Here is a 20,609-nt window from a genome sequence, read left to right as displayed (position 1 = left end):
AGCATATATATAATCCATGTCATAATATTTGGCATTACTACATAAAATTTGTCATTACGATAAATGTCTTCATGTCAATATCGTAGTCCAAAGAACATCCATATGACAACCTACAAGATGAAGCCATGCACATATGTCAGGTTTTGGCACACAATAAATAAAGGTTTTTATTTCCATAACAACAAAATAAGGTGCGGTAAATCATGTGTACATAAGGTGCGCTAAATCATTTTGTCAAGAGACTTGCTAGGGACATCTCCTGCATTTCTAGGACACCAAAGGATATAGAGCATTAGAGCTGCAGCCCCCTATAAAAATTGATGATACAACATCCCGGCAAGCAGGCATAGCTTATTTTGATCTTTAGAGTAATTCATGTACGAAGGATCATGTGTTATTTCAAATAAAGCAGCTAGATTACTCATCTAAATAAAAGGCAGGTATTCATGTAAGTACTCATTGTACAGGGTTTGAAGACAGATTACTCATCTAAATAAAATGCAGCTAGATTACTCATTTAAATAAAAGGCAGGTATTCATCTAAATAAAAGGATCATGTGTAAGTATTCTTTTTTATCACAAGTACTACCTCCGTCACGAAATTATTGTCGTAATAGCGTTTTTTCACAAAACCCCTCCCCAAACTCCCGACACAACCCACGCTCCTCGTCTTCTCCAATCGACAAGCGACCTCTATGACAAAGGCACATCGACGTTGGAGCTCCCTTGTTCAGCTTCGCCGCACTCTTCCCCTGCTCTCCCGCACATCCTTCTCCGCCATCGCAACTGCCTTCTCCACCGCTCCCTTCTGCCTCACGCAGCTCTAATGCCCCCCTTGCCTATCACTTGAATCTCCCCTTTTGCAACCCAAAAAATGGTTCTTCTTCCCCCCATTTGTGTCTCCTGCTCACGCACGGGGACGACACATCCTCCTCGTTGACCCTGCCATCGGAGGAGACGCGGGGCCGACAACAATGGCTCGCACTGCGCCTGCATGACCTCAGGTGCGCGTGGGCCGCCGCATTGCGGGCATACGCACCGGTCGCCGCCTCGGCCGTGCGCCCGTCCGAAAGGAGGATGCGGGGATTTCGCTCACCGCCAAGGCATCCTCGGTGAGATTTCTCGCCGCAGCAAAGGAGGAGTGTCACCATGGATTTGGTTGTCAAACAACTACATACTACAGGTAATCCGAGCAGGGCAGGTTCTGAAACTCCATCAGAATTGCGTTAGTCAGGTTATTGATGGACTAGTCTATTCTACTTACCAAGCTTTCTCAGCTCGCGTGGGATGCTATCTTGTAGGTGGTTCTTGAAGATGTAGAGCAGCCAGGGAGTCTGTATCTTGCTGAGCCCGCAGCTTGTTCTGTGAGAGGAAGATCTCCATGGCACTTTGCAGTCTCCCGAGCTCCTTCGTGATGGTGTCGTCCAGCTGGTTCTGGTAAATGCAGAGCTTTACGAGCATGGGAAGCGCCTTGAGCTCGAATCACATTTCGCTTGGCGTCGTGCTCATTGCCATACTGAACCTGAATCGCTTTTCTTCTGGTGTTTTGTTCTTTTCCATACTGAACCTGAATCACATTTCTTGTGTTGATGTGTTCTTTTTCATACTGAACCTGAATCAAATTTCTTTTGTTGATGTGTTCTTTATCATACAGAACCTGAATCAGTTTTTTCTTTTTCAGTCTTTGCTAAAGATCGAACTAGTAAATCTTGTCATTACAAATGTTTATTCAGAAATCTTCATTTTTTCTCTTGAAATGCTCAGTTTTTTGCTCGCTAAATTGTGTGTCTTTATTTTCTTTGCTCCTCTCAAGAATTACTAAATGTTTATAATTGTACTGTATTGGCATGTCATAACAAAGCTCGATTCTTCCATATGCTAGTCTTATGTGTAACATTTTACACGGAGTTTTTAGCAAACTTGTGTGGTGTTAAAATCAAAGATTGTGAAGGCAAACTTGTGTTGTGTTAAACTTGACTAAATCATGCACACAAAAAACTGAATGAAATACATATGTTGAGGTTCATGGTTTAGTTCTGTAACAACTGTGTGAATTTTAGTTAAAAGATGTCATTAAGTTTAGTCATGTTGTATTCCACCCCATTTTTACTGTCAAAACTGAATTGATTGTACTGCCAAAAAAGTTCACCCTCAATGCTGCATTGCTGAAAACAGTAAATTTTAACAGTTTGGAGTACAGATTAACTGAAACCTGAATTTTCAACTGAATTTTACTCTTTTCTTCTTCCTGAGGAGCAGTAACAATGTCACGTGCATGGGCAGTGCTCCACCGCGACACGGGAGCTGCTACTGGAGCTCCGCTGATGATGAAAATGATCACAACAAGGGAGCTACGGATTAATTTCCCTCTATATCAGTTGTAGGTGAGAGGCAGAGTACCAGAGGCCTCGCGGAGTGGGGGAGCCGATTGGAGGGTGTCAGCGTCGCCCACGAGCAGCAACGTCGGCAGCAGAGGCGTCGTCCACCACAACCAGCCGGAGGCTGAAGTAGACTAGCACGGTGACCAGCCCGATGGCCGTGATCAGCAGAATCAGGGGTGAAGCGGACCAGCGGGGGGTGGGGGAGGATCCGTTTGTCGGTGGGCGGCGAAGGCCCTGTTCGTGGGTGGACTCGTCCATGACACAGGACCTTCTCTTGGAGACGGTTGGTTGCGGAGGCTCGCCGTGGCAACGCGGCGGCAGGAGGAGGAAAGAAGGAAGGAGACGTGGGCTTTATTTCTGGAGCTTTGCAAGTAGAAGGACTTGTATAGAATACCTCCATCTCAGCCCTTGCTGGAGTCACGCGTTCACATACAAAAGATTTTGGAAGACCTAGCCAAGCCTTGTGCTCAGCTAGAGTGCGAGTGGAGGACCTAGGAAACATGTCTCCTGTAATAGCCTCCTTGCCATGTTTCTTCCCCCCTCTAGCGATCATAACCAACTCATGGTCAGGGGGCTCCGATGCCACATCATAGTCAGGTCCTCTCAAATTTGTTTCCACCTCTCTAACTTTGGTCTGTCGATTGTAGGCGGTCTGGCTGGTGTACACAGACGATGTGTCAGACGGATCGTAAGGCATGGCTTTTCTAAACGATGCCGTATGGGACAAAGCATAACCATTGAAAAGGTTGGGTTCCGGAGCTTTGTGGTGAGCCGCCTGCAACCAAACCAACATGATTAGGAATTCATCACAAGGATTAATTGGCAACATGTATGACAAGAAAGAACTTATGTAGAACAAATCGATGGGAGGAAACATATACCCAACGTTTCTTGAATCCCTTAAGGCTCAAGTTTCCTTGATGGTGTGGTGGATCTTTCATTGCCTTTCGCCGATTTTTGTAATCTATGTGTTTCAACGTATACTCTTTAGAACACCAGTAGTCCACAATCCTCTCCCAGCACTCGCCCTTATCAACACACCATCTAGGAGTAACCTAATTGATCATTTGCATCTCATATACGTCAAAAAGAAATTGAGGGCCAACCAGTTGAGGAAATAAAAAGGATGAACATGATTTATTTACGTGCATGTACTCCTCCTTCATAAGAAATATTTTTGTAGCCGGTGTCTTAGTAGCCATATTATAGCCCTTAGATGCCTTATAAGAACGGACGGCAATAATGCGTGCATCATAGAACATATTGCGCACAAGCTTCTTACAGTGAATGTTGACATTCACTTGTGCCTCCTCCAACGTTCCATCCTTGCATCTATAGAAATCCTTCGAATACACATGAGATCAAACGAGATTAGAAATTAACTAGCTATGTCTTATATAAAAAAGTGTGAATTAAACTTAATGATTACCCAAATTTTGGCAAAGACCCGCTCGACTTTGTTGTGAACCTCAATGTTGTTGAATGTACCAACATCCTCACAGGCTTTGTAGTGGTCCCAAGTTCGTGCTACCTCCGGAACGTTGCCCTCCCCTGGCAAAGTAACCATGCCAGGGAAATGCTCCTTAAGGAGGACCCCAATGACGTTGTTCACGTGTCGGCACTTACCCGACACCTCATCACCAGCTTCTATCCAAGTGCTACATAATGAGAAGCCAAAGTTATGAGCAATTGTTGCATACAATGAAGGTAGAAAAATGGGAAGCCAAAGTTAGTTACCTTACTCCATATGGAGTAATGCACGGCCTCTGCTCGACAGGTTCCCCTCGTTTTGGGAGACTTGATGCACCACGCAGGAACACAGACTGACCCTCAAGAACTACAATTGAACCATCATCCTCCTCGTCGTCGTCATCAGGCACGGAGGAGTGAGACATCATCTCGTCCTCACGGATGGGGGAGTGAGACATTGTCATGTCCTCACGCACGGGGGAGTGAGACACCGGCTCGTCCTCAGGCAAGGGGGAGTGAGACACCGGCTCCTTCAACCTCACCTCCTCACGCAGTGCCGCGACAGGTGGTGCCGAGGAAGGCCGGACTGGATTTGTCTTACCCTTTCCTCCATGTCCACCTTTTACTCGACCTCTTCCTCGATGAGCCTGAGCATGGGAGGGTGCCTCAGGAGGATCGGCGAGAAAACTAGTGATCAGATTTCTTGCTATCTTGAGTGGGGCCTTCTCTGCCAGATCACTAGCACTCCTTTTCCTATGCGGTCCCACCATGCTTCACTCACCTGCTACAACAAATACTAAAGCAATTAGTACGAATACAACAGTATAGTTCAAATAAATAAGCATAAGTTCAAAAAAAATCTTCACAAATGAGAATTACAAATTAAGGCGATTATAGCACAAATACAACTTTATAGTTCAAACAAATAAGCAGAAGTTCAAAATATTAGAAATTCAACATTACAGCATGTTCGGGATCATGGTAAAGCAACTAGTACAAAATCAACAATACAACTCACCATTACAACTAAGAATAGTCGGGGCCATCTGGATCACAATCCGGCTCTTCTTCCTCTTCCGCTTCCTTGTCATCATCAGTATCACGCGTGTCATCAAAGATGTCGTCAGAGTGTTGGCCGTCATCATCACTATCATGGGCAATGCCTTGACGTAATCGCTCAAGCATGGATAGGTCCTCCATGTTTGTAACCTCTTCTTCTTCCTCTTCTTCCTCTTCCTCTTCCTCTTCTTCTTCGTCGTCATCATCACTATCAATGTGTACTTCCGTGGATGCATGGATGTTGCGACGGCCTCTAGGCCCATGTTCTTCTTGAAAGAATTCTCCATCATTTGTGTCAGGGTTGATGTGAGGTTGATAATCCTCTTCACTGGGAGAACATTGTTTACCATGTGGCGGCACATCATACACGACATCCCAACCCTTAAGATGCGCCTTCTTTTGACATGCGTACTTGAGATAGAAAACTTGTGTCGCTTGTTGAGCCACAATATAGAAAACCTTGCATTCTAATTTGTTGTCTTGTCGAATTTCAACTAGCCCAATATCATATCTCCGCCTAACCTTTTCCGGCTCGAACCAAAGGCATTTAAAGACAATGAGTTTTGGAGGATTTGCCCCAAAGTAATGCAGTTCATATATTTCATCAAGTCTTCCATAATACTCAACTCCATTGCAAATAGCCGACACTCCTGTGTTTCTTGATTTTAGAACGGCCCGACGTTCCTCGTTCTCATGTGTGCGGAAGTGATATCCATTGATGTTGTATCTCTCAAACGTACCGACCTTATAGTCAAAGCCATTAGCAACTTGTTTCAACTCGTTGTCCAATATTGACGTGCCCTACAAGTTTAAGCGGGAAGGATCGGTGAACTAGTCGCACGTAATACCGACTTAGGTTCTTCCATAATAAGAAGTATATATACCTTTCCTTTGAACCAAGAAATGAAACCGTAATTGCCGTCTCCGTTGCCAGCAAGAAGCTCATAATCTTCGAGTGAATCAGGTTCGACCCCTCCATTTGAGAATTGAGCAACGAAATCAGTGAGCAATGAGAAATGAGCGGAGTTAGATACAAACATATGAGTAAATGTTACATGATGTACCAATCGCTTACTCAATGTATGGCCACACTTCTTTTAAGTTGGTGAGGATATACATCGTAAGCAAGCTCCACTCTTTCACATGCAGATTCTTTGAACTAGAAGCACCCACAGGTCTGAGTTGCCCTTTGAAGAGGCTGAGAGTGGATTCATGTTTGGGGTCGCCAGTATTGTAACGAGACTTCGCATTATGCAACCTTGGAATATTGGCCCCATAGCGTGATGTCGTGAAGTTTGTCACCTCTTCCGCCAAGAATGCCTCGGCTATGGATGCTTCAATTCTACATTTATTTCTACATTTAGCTCGAAGAGTCTTTTGCATTCTCTCAATACCATATCACCAACGGTTCTGCACAGGGCCACCCAATCTTACGCAGATGGGAGGTGTAAAATCATATGTTCCATCGGATTAAAGAAGCCTGGTGGAAATACCCTATCTAGCTTGCGGAGCAACTCGGGTGCCCGTTTTTCCATGTCATCTATCACAGTAGGAGATACTTCTTTAGCACAAAGAACACGGAAGAAATAGCTAAGCTCTACCAATACTTCCCAATCATCCTCACGGATATAGCACCGGCATTAACCGCTCAAGCCATATGTGCCAATCATGACACTTCAACCCGTTGAGCTTCAATTTATCAAGATTCACTGCCCTCATTAGATTCGCTTCATACCCATCAGGGAAGACCAAAGCTTTGAACCACATGAGTATCTCCTTCTTTTGTTCCGTTGTAAGAACAAACCTAGCCCGTGGCGTCGTCCATTTCTTTCGGTCCATGCGTTGCCACAAGTTTTGTTCGAGTCTATCACATAGCTTCATCACATCTAGTCTAGCCTTCGTATTGTCCTTCGTCTTCTCAGAAATGTTGAACAATGTGCTAAAAATGGCCTCGGCGATATTCTTTTCAGTGTGCATTACATCAATGTTATGTGGAAGCTCGAGCTAATGGAATTAGGGGAGATCCCAGAAGCATAGCCTATGAGTCCAGGCATGTTATTCATTATCTCCCAAGAAATACCCTGGACGGATGGGATCAGGCTCGAGAGCATCTAGTTGATTACAAATCTGTTCACCCATCATCTCAGGTGGTGCCGAGTGTTCGACAACTTCACCTTTCATGAAGTTTTTCTTGTCTTGTCTGAATGGATGGTCGGGCCACAAATGTTGTCTATGGAAATCAAAGCAAGAATACTTGCGACCATGTTGCAGCCAACGACACTGAAGGTTTGCCTTGCATCTAGGGAATGGGAACCTCCCATGCACAGATCACCCCATGAAAAGTGAAAACGCCGGTAGGTCATGCATTGAGTACAGGTACCAAACATGCATATTGAAGTTTTTCTTGCTAGAAGCATCGTATGTCTGTATCCCATTCACCCAAGCTTCTTTCAACTCATCTATCAGTGGCTGGAGGTACACATTTATATTCTTTCCCGCATACTTGGGCCCTGGAATTATCAATGATAGGAATATGTGCTTGCGTTGCATTAGGACGCGTGGGGGGAGGTTGAGGGGAACAACAAACACAGGCCAACAACTATATGTCTTTGAGACAAAACCAAACGGATTGAACCCATCGAGTCCGAAGGCGACTCGTGGATTCCTTGTCTGTTTTGCTTTCTAACGATGTAATCGATCGAAATTCTTCCATGCCTGGGAACAAGATGGATGTATCAACATTGGTCTCCCATGATCATCCTTGTCGCGTATTATCCCATATTTGTGACATACCATCTGTAAGGCCGTATCTTCGTTCAACTAAAGGCGTTGAAGTCTTGGCAGGATTGGAAGATATCGAAGAACATTTGAGGGGAATTTGGTATGCTTCTTCGTACCATCAGGGAGGACTCTCTCGGTATACCTAGAGGAGCCGCACTTGACACAGTATTTCTCGTCTGCATACTCGCTCGTAAATAAGACACATCCGTTTGGGAAAGCGTGTATCTGCTCATACAACATCTTAAGTGCACGTAGGGTTTTCTTCGCTTCGTACCAACTTTGAGGCAGTTTGTGCCCTTCAGGGAGAGAGCGGCCCCAAGAGGTCATCATTGAATCAAAGTTATCTCTGCTCATGTTGAACTGGGTCTTCATAGACATTGCTTGTCCGAGGGCATCCAACTGGCATTGATCTGTGTAGTCGTGAAGAGGTTGTTGTGACGAATTCAACATTTCTAAGAACGCCCTCGCGGACTCCTCTGGTTCTTCCTCTGATCCCGCATCACGTGCATCGTTGAAGTCAGCTATCATGACATCGATCCCGGTACTGTCATTGTCGGTGTGCCGACGAACGACCTCCTCTGTGTTACGTTTAGTCTCGCCTTGAAAGGTCCACCATTTATACCCAGGCTTAAACCCATGCTTCTGCAGATGTAAAGACATCGTCTTCATTGTCTATTCTTTATAATTTTTCCACTCCAAGCAGGGAAACCAACATTTTCTCTTGCCACTAGCAAATGTTGCCTCTATGAATTTATTGGTCTTGTCTACCCACTCAGCGGTCATGCCACACAGACTAGGGTGGCCAGTGTACATCCACTCACGATCATCCATAGCGCTACTTGCACTAACAATACGGGTATTTTGTTCAGATTCATCAAGTTAGATATAATGTAATTAAATGTAGATACATAACTAATTACTTTTGTCATATTATTTACGCCACCGTTTTATTTTTTATCATACAAAAGGGAAACCAGCATTCATGGATTCAATCCTATCTCTAATAGGTAAAGATGGGTCCTAATCCCACCCGAGTACGTGTAGATTGGGTTCGTTCCCCGTGCTCTACTCCGGTCCAAGGCAAAATTTCAGCAGCACCTCCCCGCTTTTCTCCTGGTACACGTCTCGACAACAAGCCGAGAGAATGTTTACCCGGAGAACAACGGGGTGGTGCTGACGAAATTTGCCTCGAACGGAAGTAGAGAGCACGGGAAACAAAACCCAATCTACACGTGCTCGGGCTGTCCATGGATAGCGTGGACAATTCGAAAGGATCACGGTTATAAATATGCAAAGACATGCATATTTATAGGTGCCGCCCTTTCGAACGGGAGACGCCTAGGTTACGAGAGTTGACATGAAAGAAAACTCTAGATGCATCACATGACGATGGAACAAAGAAAATAGGGAAGGGGGAAATTATAGTCGAGCTCACACCTAGACTGTAGAGGCGGAAGTCAAACTACGAGGGCAACGACAACGGGACCGAAGGTGCTCCTCGAGACGAATAGAAGATCCCTGCACATGAAAAGCACCGGCACAACCAACATCAGCACTAACACAACAATCTAATAAACAACATCATCTCACACTAACACAACAAAGTTGTACAGATTCAGAATTTCAGATAGAGAGATGATTTTTACTCTAAGTAGAACTAGTCCGGAGTTTATAGGGTGAGAATCTGCAAATCTATAGTGTGGATTGATGAAGTTCAAAACTTATACTGTATTAAATGACAACATATGTATCCACCTTTTTTTACTTGAGCTCAACATCTCCTATTATGAATAAATTTTGGTTTTTGCTGCTTTTTGCTTTTTCATTGGAATATGTCATACTGTGTGTGCTACAATATAAGTGCTCCAAAACTTGCCATGCTACACAGAAATTTAACTTCATGTAAGCTCACAAAGAAATCAACTTACGAAGTCAACGCCAATAGTACTGATATAGCTCTCAAGATATGAATCATCCTGTAAATGTGGTAAGTAAGATCCTCAGTTTCTTGAATCAAAAAAAGGATGGGCTAGTTTATAAAAGCTGATGCAGAATATCGACACTTCTCTAAAAGGATCTGTGCTACATGCTCTTTAATGACCACACTGAATGCTTCCAAATGAGAGAAATACGGAGAACAAAAACTGCCAACAAAATTGTTGGTTTTTGCTAGTTTCGAGAACCTACCAATACAAGCTAGGTTGTGCTTACTAAACATTTACATTAATATAATTCATATTGCAAATAATATCTTTAACTTGAGTACTGAATTAGTAGGTACTGTGGGAGAGGCAGAATAGACAAAACATTTTGTAACTTGTCAAAAGGCAAATAATTACATAGAATTTTAGATTATTCACAAAAACCCACCTAGGCAAGACAAATTAGAAGTTGATTTGATACCACATTATGTGAGTAGTTTTCTCTGAAACTGCTCGGAAATCAAAGCCTAAAGATAGTGATAACACTACTGATGTTTCTGCAAACCTTGTTTCTAGTGTTAAGGATTAATTATAATCCTAATAATCCATGCTTAACAACCGTCTTAGATAAATAACCGTTATTCGTTACTGCCTTTGTGCCGTCCTTTGTAAAGGTCGCGTTCGTTCAACGCGTCCCCTCACAATGTATATATAGCCTTGTTTGTCATCAATAAAGAGATACTGTTCGATCATTTGCTTTTATTCTTTACACGTTATCAGCACGCTCGCATCCGAGAGCGTTTTGGCCAACACAACACACGAGGAAAATGACGGGGAGGCAGCCTAACAGCAGCGAGGCGTCGAGGCTACCTCTCGCATCTGGTGGCAATCACTACAGGAATCACCTTCTTTGCCGTATGCCATCACAGACGGCAAAGACAATATCCCGGACGGCAAAGACAATACCACAGACGGCAAAGATTGTCATGGCCGGCAAAATTTCTGCGTCAGCCTACGACGACATAGGACCTTCTTTGTCGTCTGCCCGCGTAAGGCGGACGACAAAGCTCTTTGCCGTCAGCTTTCCTCAGGAGTTGTGGGCAAAGCTCTTGAGACGGCAGCAGACACGCATTGCCTCCGTTAGGGGTTAACGGAGCCTTTGCCGTCTGCCTCCCCGTCCATCTTTGCCGTCTGCCTCCCCGTCCATCTTTGCCGTCTGCCTTCTCCTCCCCTCCCCTCCCCCTCCATCTTTGTCGTCTGCCTCCACGTCCATCTTTGCCGTCTGCCGGGTCCTCCCCTCCCCCCTCTCTCCACTCTTTGCCGTCTGCCTCCTCCTCCCCCCTCCTCTGTTCCCTCTTCTTTGCTGTCTGCCCCCTGGAGGCTGACGGCAAAGAGACTATATGGCCAGCTGCTACTGCCCAGGTTGCACAGCTAGGCGCCACGTGGCACCTTTGCCGTCGGTCAGCTGACGGCAAAGAGCCTATATTGTCACATTTTTTTTATTTTTTCTATTTCACATCACATATACATATAATTCATAGCACATATATGATAAATAGGTCACAACACATATATGATATACATATAAAGCTCATCAATGCCATTTGTTCATCAACGTACATCCCATATATCAAAAGAACCAACACATACAAAGTTTCATCCATATATACATACATGTAGTTTCACATATATTGTTCATCCATATATACATATACATATAGTTCCACATTGTTCATCAACTCAAATAAAAACGGAAACTAAAGCACTCCAACGCCAGCTTCCATGCATGTAGTACATCCAATCTGCAAAATGGGAATAAGAAAGTCAGAAGAAGAAGAACAACAACATATATATGACAAATAAGCTAAATTGAAGAAGAAAGAGAAGAAGCAAGAAGAGAACAAGGAGAAGAAAAACAAGAAGGAGGAGGAGGAGGATGAGGAGGAGGAGGGGAAGGGGAAGGAGAATGAGAAGGAGGAGGAGAATAAGAAAAAAGAAGAGAAGAAGAAGGAGAATAAGGATGAGAAGAAGGAGAGAAGAAGAAGGAGGGCTCCTTCTCCTTCTTCTCCTCCTTCTACTTCTTATTCTCTTCTTCTCCTCCTCCTCCTCCTTCTTCTCCTTCTCCTTCTCTTCTTCTTCTCTTCTTCTTCTTCTTCTTCTTCCTTCTACTTCTTTTTGAGCTAAATGGGATAATTATGTCATTTTAGAGGAAAACAAGCTAAGTATATAATATTCATGAGCTAACCAAGGTTCTTGTGCCATTTTGAGCTTATTATGGTATTTTGGAGCTAAATGGGCTAATTATGTCATTGTTGGGTTAATTAAAGCAAGGATGATATGAAAGAGGATAAGAAAGAGGAGGAGGAGGAGGAGAAGAAGAAGAAATCAAGAAGAAGGAGGAGGAGGAGAAGGAGGAGGAGGAGAAGGACTAGAAGGTCCTTGGCCTTCTCCTCCTCCTCCTCCTCCTCCTCCTTCTCCTTCTTCTCTTCTTCTTCTTCTCTTCTTCTTCTTCTATCTTTTCATTTTGCCTATTTCTTCTCCTCTTCTCCTCTTGTTGGAGCTAAATTACCTAGATATGTCTTTTTTGAGCTAAATGTTCCAATTATGTCATTTTAGAGGAAAACAAGCTAAGTATATAATATTCATGAGCTAACCAAGGTTCTCGTGCCATTTTGAGCTTATTATAGTATTTTGGAGCTAAATGGGCTAATTATGTCATTGTTGGGTTAATTAAAGCAAGGATAATATGAAAGAGGAGAAGAAAGAGGAGGAGGAGGAGAAGAAGAAAAAATCAAGAAGGAGGAGGAGGAGGAGGAGAAAGACTAGAAGGTCCTTGGCCTTCTCCTCCTCCTCCTCCTCCTCCTCCATCTCCTTCTTCTCTTCTTCTTCTTCTCTTCTTCTTCTTCTATCTTTTCATTTTGCCTATTTCTTCTCCTCTTCTCCTCTTGTCGGAGCTAAATTACCTAATTATGTCTTTTTTGAGCTAAATGTTCCAATTATGTCATTTTAGATGAAAACAAGCTATGTATATAATATTCATGAGCTAACCAAGGTTCTTGTGCCATTTCGAGCTTATTATGGTATTTTGGAGCTAAATGGGCTAATTATGTCATTGTTGGGTTAATTAAAGCAAGGATAATATGAAACAGGAGAAGCAAGAGGAGGAGGAGGAGAAGAAGAAGAAATCAAGAAGAAGGAGGAGGAGGAGGAGAAGGAGGAAGAGGAGGAGGAGAAGGAGGAGGAGGAGAAGGACTAGAAGTTCCTTGGCCTTCTCCTCCTCCTCCTCCTCCTCCATCTCCTTCTTCTCTTCTTCTTCTTCTCTTCTTCTTCTTCTATCTTTTCATTTTGCCTATTTCTTCTCCTCTTCGACTCTTGTCGGAGCTAAATTACCTAATTATGTCTTTTTTGAGCTAAATGTTCCAATTATGTCATTTTAGAGGAAAACAAGCTAAGTATATAATATTCATGAGCTAACCAAGGTTCTTGTGGTATTTTGAGCTTATTATGGTATTTTGGAGCTAAATGGGCTAATTATGTCATTGTTGGGTTAATTAAAGCAAGGATAATATGAAAGAGGAGAAGCAAGAGGAGGAGGAGGAGAAAAAGAAGAAATCAAGAAGAAGGAGGAGGAGGAGGAGAAGGAGGAGGAGGAGAAGGACTAGAAGTTCCTTGGCCTTCTCCTCCTCCTCCTCCTCCTCCTCCATCTCCTTCTTCTCTTCTTCTTCTTCTATGTTTTCATTTTGCCTATTTATTCTCCTCTTCTCCTCTTGTCGGAGCTAAATTACCTAATTATGTCTTTTTGAGCTAAATGTTCCAATTATGTCATTTTAGAGGAAAACAAGCTAAGTATATAATATTCATGAGCTAACCAAGGTTCTTGTGCCATTTTGAGCTTATTATGGTATTTTGGAGCTAAATGGGCTAATTATGTCATTGTTGGGTTAATTAAAGCAAGGATAATATGAAAGAGGAGAAGCAAGAGGAGGAGGAGTATAAGAAGAAGAAATCAAGAAGAAGGAGGAGGAGGAGGAGGAGGAGGAGAAGGACTAGAAGTTCCTTGGCCTTCTCCTCCTCCTCCTCCTCCTCCTCCTCCATCTCCTTCTTCTCTTCTTCTTCTTCTCTCTTTTCATTTTGCCTATTTCTTCTCCTCTTCTCCTCTTGACGGAGCTAAATTACCTAATTATGTCTTTTTTGAGCTAAATGTTCCAATTATGTCATTTTAGAGGAAAACAAGCTAAGTATATAATATTCATGAGCTAACCAAGGTTCTTGTGCCATTTCGAGCTTATTATGGTATTTTGGAGCTAAATGGGCTAATTCTGTCATTGTTTGGTTAATTAAAGCAAGGATAATATGAAAGAGGCGAAGCAAGAGGAGGAGGAGGAGAAGAAGAAGAAATCAAGAAGAAGGAGGAGGAGGAGGAGAAGGAGGAGGAGGAGAAGGACTAGGAGGTCCTTGGCCTTCTCCTCCTCCTCCTCCTCCTCCCTCTCCTTCTTCTCTTCTTCTTCTTCTCTTCTTCTTCTTGTATCTTTTCATTTTGCCTATTTCTTCTCCTCTTCTCCTCTTGTTGGAGCTAAATTACCTAATTATGTCTTTTTTGAGCTAAATGTTCCAATTATGTCATTTTAAAGGAAAACAAGCTAAGTATATAATATTCATGAGCTAACCAAGGTTCTTGTGCCATTTTGAGCTTATTATGGTATTTTGGAGCTAAATGGGCTAATTATGTCATTGTTGGGTTAATTAAAGCAAGGATAATATGAAAGAGGAGAAGAAAGAGGAGGAGGAGAAGAAGAAGAAGAAATCAAGAAGGAGGAGGAGGAGGAGAAGGAGGAGGAGGAGAAGGACTAGAAGGTCCTTCTCCTCCTCCTCCTCCTCCTCCTCCTTCTCCTTCTTCTCTTCTTCTTCTTATATCTTTTCATTTTGCCTATTTCTTCTCCTCTTCTCCTCTTGTTGGAGCTAAATTACCTAATTATGTCTTTTTTGAGCTAAATGTTCCAATTATGTCATTTTAGAGGAGAACAAGCTAAGTATATAATATTCATGAGCTAACCAAGGTTCTTGTGCCATTTTGAGCTTATTATGGTATTTTGGAGCTAAATGGGCTAATTATGTCATTGTTGGGTTAATTAAAGCAAGGATAATATGAAATAGGAGAAGAAAGAGGAGGAGGAGGAGGAGAAGAAGAAATCAAGAAGAAGGAGGAGGAGGAGGAGGAGAAGGAGGAGGAGGAGAAGGACTAGAAGGTCCTTGGCCTTCTACTCCTCCTCCTCCTCCTCCTCCTTCTCCTCTTCTTCTTCTTCTCTTCTTCTTCTTCTATCTTTTCATTTTGCCTATTTCTTCTCCTCTTCTCCTCTTGTTGGAGCTAAATTACCTAGTTATGTCTTTTTTGAGCTAAATGTTCCAATTATGTCATTTTAGAGGAAAACAAACTAAGTATGTAATATTCATGAGCTAACCAAGGTTCTTGTGCCATTTTGAGCTTATTATGGTATTTTGGAGCTAAATGGGCTAATTATGTCATTGTTGGGTTAATTAAAGCAAGGATAATATGAAATAGGAGAAGAAAGAGGAGGAGGAGGAGGAGAAGAAGAAATCAAGAAGGAGGAGGAGGAGGAGAAGGAGGAGGAGGAGAAGGACTAGAAGGTCCTTGGCCTTCTACTCCTCCTCCTCCTCCTCCCTCTCCTTCTTCTCTTCTTCTTCTTCTCTTCTTCTTCTTCTATCTTTTCATTTTGCCTATTTCTTCTCCTCTTCTCCTCTTGTTGGAGCTAAATTACCTAATTATGTCTTTTTTGAGCTAAATGGTCCAATTATGTCATTTTAGAGGAAAACAAGCTAAGTATATAATATTCATGAGCTAACCAAGGTTCTTGTGCCATTTTGAGCTTATTATGGTATTTTGGAGCTAAATGGGCTAATTATGTCATTGTTGGGTTAATTAAAGCAAGGATAATATGAAATAGGAGAAGAAAGAGGAGGAGGAGGAGAAGAAGAAGAAATCAAGAAGAAGGAGGAGGAGGAGGAGAAGGAGGAGGTGGAGAAGGATAGAAGGTCCTTGGCCTTCTCCTCTTCCTCCTCCTCCTCGTGCTCCTTCTCCTTCTCTTCTTCTTCTTCTTCTTCTTATTCTTCTTCTTTCTTTTCATTTAGCCTATTTCTTCTCCTCTTCTCCTCTTGTTGGAGCTAAATTACCTAATTATGTCTTTTTTGAGCTAAATGGGCTAATTATCCCATTATAGAGGAAAACAAGCTAAGTATATAATATTAATGAGCTAACCAAGGTTCTTATGCCATTTTGAGCTTATTATGGTATTTTGGAGCTAAATGGACTAATTATTTCATTGTTGGGGAAATTAAAGCAAGGATAATATGAAAGAGGAGAAGAAAGAGGAGGAGGAGGAGAAGAAGAAGAAATCAAGGAGGAGAAGGAGGAGGAGGAGAAGGACTAGAAGGTCTTTGGCCTTCTCCTCCGTCTCCTCCTCCTCCTCCTCCTCCTCCTTCTCCTCCTTCTCCTTCTTCTCTTCTTCTTCTTGTTTCTTTCTTTTCATTTTTCCTATTTGTTCTCCTCTTGTTGGAGCTAAATTACCTAATTATGTCTTCTTGGAGCTAAATGGGTTAATTATCTCATTTTAGAGGAAAACAAGCTAAGTTTGGAGGAGAAACTTACCGTAGTGGTCATCAAGGAGGAGAAACACCACGGTTGCTCGCGCCGGCTTCGTTTGGAGATGGTTGCCCTGGAGAAGGGTCGTGCGATGCCGCTTGGGAGTTATTCTGCAGAAAAGATATTTTGCAATGTCTCAGTTAGCATGATGACACTCAATTATTTGGTAAAGTTCTTCTTGTCTTTCGTGAACTGATGGTCAGGATCCAGGAACTGTCTATGGAAGTCAAAGCAAGAAAACTTCCGACCCTCCTGCAACCAATGAAACTGAAGAGCTTCCTTGCATTGGGGGCACGGGAACCTTCCATGCACACACCATCCAGAGAATAGCGCATACGCTGGCAAGTCATGCGTAGAGTACATGTACCACACATGCATTTTGAAGTTTTCTTTTCTAGCGGCATCGTATGTCTTGACCCCATTTTCCCAAGCTTCTTCCAATTCATCCTTAAGCGGTTGCAGGTACACATTCATATTCTTCCCCGGATAATTGGGCCCTGGAATTATCAATGGGGGGGAGATTGAGTGGAATGACAAATACAGGCCAACAACTGTATTGGGTTGCCGTCATGCCGAAGGGATTAAAACCATCCGTGGCGGCGCAGACTCGAGGATTCCTTGGATCTGCCGCTTTATCCTGATGCAATCCATCGAAATGTTTCCATGCTTCCCCATCCGATGTGTGTACCATCATCTTATTCCCATCCGCATCTAGTTCGGTTCTTTTGCGCAATTTGTGCCATGTCATCTGTCTGGCTGTCTCTTCGACCATGAAAAGACGTTGAAGTCTTGGTACGATTGGCATATACCAAAGAACACCAACTGCGATTTTGGTCTTCCTCTTCTCACCCATACCGTTGTCTACCACAAGATATCTGCAAGACTCGCAATTGGGACAATAGTCCAAGTGTGCATACTCCTTCCTAAATAAGACACATCCTTTCTCACATGCATCTATCTTCTCATAGGGCATCTTAAGTACACGAAGTATTTTGTCCGACTCGTACTGGTTTGCAGGCATGACATGGCCTTTGGGTAGGAAACGTCCAAATAGTGTCATCATCGCGTCGTAGCATTCTCTTCCCAAGTTGAACTGAGCCTTCAGAGCCATTACTTATGCAATTGCATCCAGCTGACAGAGCTCAGTGTGCTCATGGAGAGGACGTTTTGAAGACTCCAACATTTCATAAAAGGCCTTTGCAGATTCCTCCATCTCATCTTCCGAATCCCGAGCATCATCAAAGTCTTGCACCATGTCTTCGATCCCAGTACCATGCTCGTCCGTGCGACGATGGACCACCTCAGCTCTTGTGCGTTGTATAGACTCACCATGAAATGTGCACACCGTATAATTAGGCTTAAAACCCCTCCTCTGCAGGTGTTTAATCATTACAGCCTCTGTCGTCTTTTTATAGTTATCGCATCCAGGACAGGGGCAATAGTTTCTTTCCTGGCCATTTGCGAATGCGGCTTTCACAAATTCCTTTGTTTTTAAAAACCATTCTTCTTCTTCTTCTTCTTATTTCTTTTCATTTTGCCTATTTCTTCTCCTCTTCTACTCTTGTTGGAGCTAAATTACCTAATTATGTCTTTTTTGAGCTAAATAGGCTAATTATCCCATTTTAGAGGAAAACAAGCTAAGTATATAATATTAATGAGCTAACCAAGGTTCTTATGCCATTTTGAGCTTATTATGGTATTTTGGAGCTAAATGGACTAATTATGTCATTGTTGGGGAAATTACCCTGCTGCATGGACATGCACCTACCACGCAAAGTTCGCAGGTCCAGAAGTTGCCCTTTTTGTCCAGATAACTTTCCAGGTACCTATACTACTTTTCAGTTTATATAAAACTTTTCGATATTTTCTACATTTGACGATGGCAATATTATTTAAGTTGTCCTGTTTTGCTCCGGTACCAATAAATATAGACGATACATTATTTTGACAGACTTGATTTCAACAAAAGAACATGTGATCTTCTTTGAAGTAGTCTTGAACCTAAGCAATGATGATGGGCGAATAAACTAACAGAATCTACCACTAAATCTACTAATTAACTAACAGAATCTACCACTAAAACTACTAATTAATTCCAAAAAACTAAATACCAAACATGTGATCTTCTTTTTGTCTTCTCCTCCTCCTATTCTTCTTCTTCTTCTTCTCCTCCTCCTCCTCCTCTTCTCCTCTTCTCCTCCTCCTCCTCTTCTTCTTCTTCCTATTCTTTCTAGTAAGCTAACTAACTAACTAACCTAACTAACCAAGCTAACTAAACCTATCGCTAAACCTAGATAGCACTAAACAGCAAAAAGATAACAAAAGCAGAATGTACCACTATAACAAAAACAGAATCTACCACTAAGTAACTAAAAAAGAATCTAGCTACCACTAAATACCAAACAATAAAAAATAAACTTCTTCTTCTTTTTTCTCTTCTTCTCCTTCTTATTTTTTTCTTATTATCTTCTTCTCTTCTTCTTCTTCTTCTTCTTCTTCTTTCTCCTCCTCCTCCTCTTCTTCTATTTCTTCTTTCTTTTCTCTTTCTCCTCCTCTCCTCTTTCTTCTTCTTCTTCTTCTTCTTCTTCTAAGTTTTTTATTTTCTATCTATTTTTTTCTATTATTTATTTTCTATCTACTTTATTCTACCTAATAAACTAACTATATAATTTAACAGAAAAAAGAAAAAATCTAACTATGTAATTTAACAGGAAAAAAACTAACTTTCTTCTATTATTTTGTTCTAAGTTTTTTCTTTTCTATCTATTTTTTCTATCTACTTTATTCTACCTAATAAACTAACTACATAATTTAACAGAAAAAAAAGAAAAAAACATACCGGCGGCGCAGGGAGGAGGAGCGGCGCAGGGAGGAGGGCGGGCGGTGCAGGGTGGTCGCGGCGCAGGGAGGAGGGGCGGGCGGTGCAGGGTGGTGGCGGCGCAGGGTGGTGGCGGCGACGGGTGGGGGAGGCGCCGGGTGGTGGCGGCGCAGGGTGGTGGCGGAGGCGGGTGGGGGCGGCGCAGGGTGGTTGCGGAGCAGGGTGGTGGCGGCGGCGGGTGGGGGCGGCGCAGGTTGGTGGCGGCGCAGGGTCGGGGAGGGGCGGGTGTGCGGGAGAGGTCGTGCGGGAGCCGAGAGGAGGGCGAAGCCGTGTGGGAGGTAGTGGGGGACGGCAGGCGTTAGTGGGGTGGGGCCGCCGTCCCCTTTGCCGTCCGCCGTTCTTCCAGGCAGACGGCAAAGGAGTCCCAGGCAGACGACAAAGGGCCGGGTGGGTGGGGTGGGTTTCGGCCTTTTGGGTGGGGGGCTTTGCCGTGTGCCAAACCTTTGCCGTCCGCATATGGCTCCTTTGCCGTCCACAAGCGGACGGCAAAGAGATGGCCGACGGCAAATTAAAACTTTGCCATCAGCCACCTCTTTGCCGTCAGCACTATGACAGCTGACGGTAAAGAGTACCTTTGCCATGCGTCAACAGACGTGAAAGGCAAGGCAGACGGCAAAATTCTGAATTCCAGTAGTGAATACGGCCAGAGCGTGGCGGTCGTCCGGCTATGGAATCCTTAGCGTCAAGCCATGAACGGTACCATCCTGGCAAGGATCGAGGTAGCATCTATGGCAGTCTCAATAGCCCCTCCATCTTCACGGCAAAGAAGATCATGCATCCCTACAAGATATGAATCAGGAGTTGTTGTTTCTTTTCGATTAAATCAAAGATCTACTAGTAGTAAGTAATGTAGTAACTAATCAACACATAGACTGTGTGCAGGAAATATAATCGATAACCCAAGCAAGAAAAGGAATCCATCAACCACATCATGCTTGTAACCGAGAGAAAAAGGCAACTCGAACAACGACAAGAATCACATGGATGTATCATCCAAAAAAAAGAGGAAAACTAGATCTGAAGATTTATCCATTTGCTTTGTTTCTTCCCATGAATCATCGATCTATTCATATTTTTCTCTCATGCGCACATCTATGTGCTCACGAGAATCACATCCATCTGAGTTCATAGCAGAAGAATAGAGAAGAATACATCGATTCAAGGATCAAACACCTCAAACACGAACTCCAAAGGTAAATCGTAGAGAGACGACAGACTAACCTCCAGGGCGGCGTATCAATGTTGTCGAAGGCAAGCTCCAAGGACGACCCATGGCCCGAAAGACGCCTCCTCGGCCAAGTTCCTCGCAGGACGGCTACACCAGTGGCTGCATCCTTCGGCCAGGCTGCTCCAAGCACGGTGGCTCGCCGCCTAACGCACAACGGTGGTAGCGGCCAACGGCCGATGCACGGCATGGCGACGCCTTCCGGCGCGTGAAGGAAAGAAGCCCTCCGGCGCTG

The 20,609-nt window shown here is 43.3% G+C and overlaps 1 long non-coding RNA gene across 1 annotated transcript; it reads left to right on the top strand.

Moving 5' to 3' along the window:
• Window positions 1-671: 671 nt before the first annotated feature.
• LOC123410166 lies at window positions 672-1,728 on the top strand. The gene is made up of 2 exons (XR_006612993.1): window positions 672-1,183; window positions 1,302-1,728. It is a non-coding gene; the product is annotated as an uncharacterized LOC123410166 (long non-coding RNA).
• The last annotated feature ends 18,881 nt before the right edge of the window (window positions 1,729-20,609 follow it).

Source organism: Hordeum vulgare, chromosome 7H (genome assembly GCF_904849725.1).
Source record: "Hordeum vulgare subsp. vulgare chromosome 7H, MorexV3_pseudomolecules_assembly, whole genome shotgun sequence".
In the NCBI taxonomy this organism is placed as follows: Eukaryota; Viridiplantae; Streptophyta; class Magnoliopsida; order Poales; family Poaceae; genus Hordeum; species Hordeum vulgare.
The sequence above is the reverse complement of the archived record's forward strand: the minus strand, read 5'-3'. Positions and strand labels throughout refer to the sequence as shown.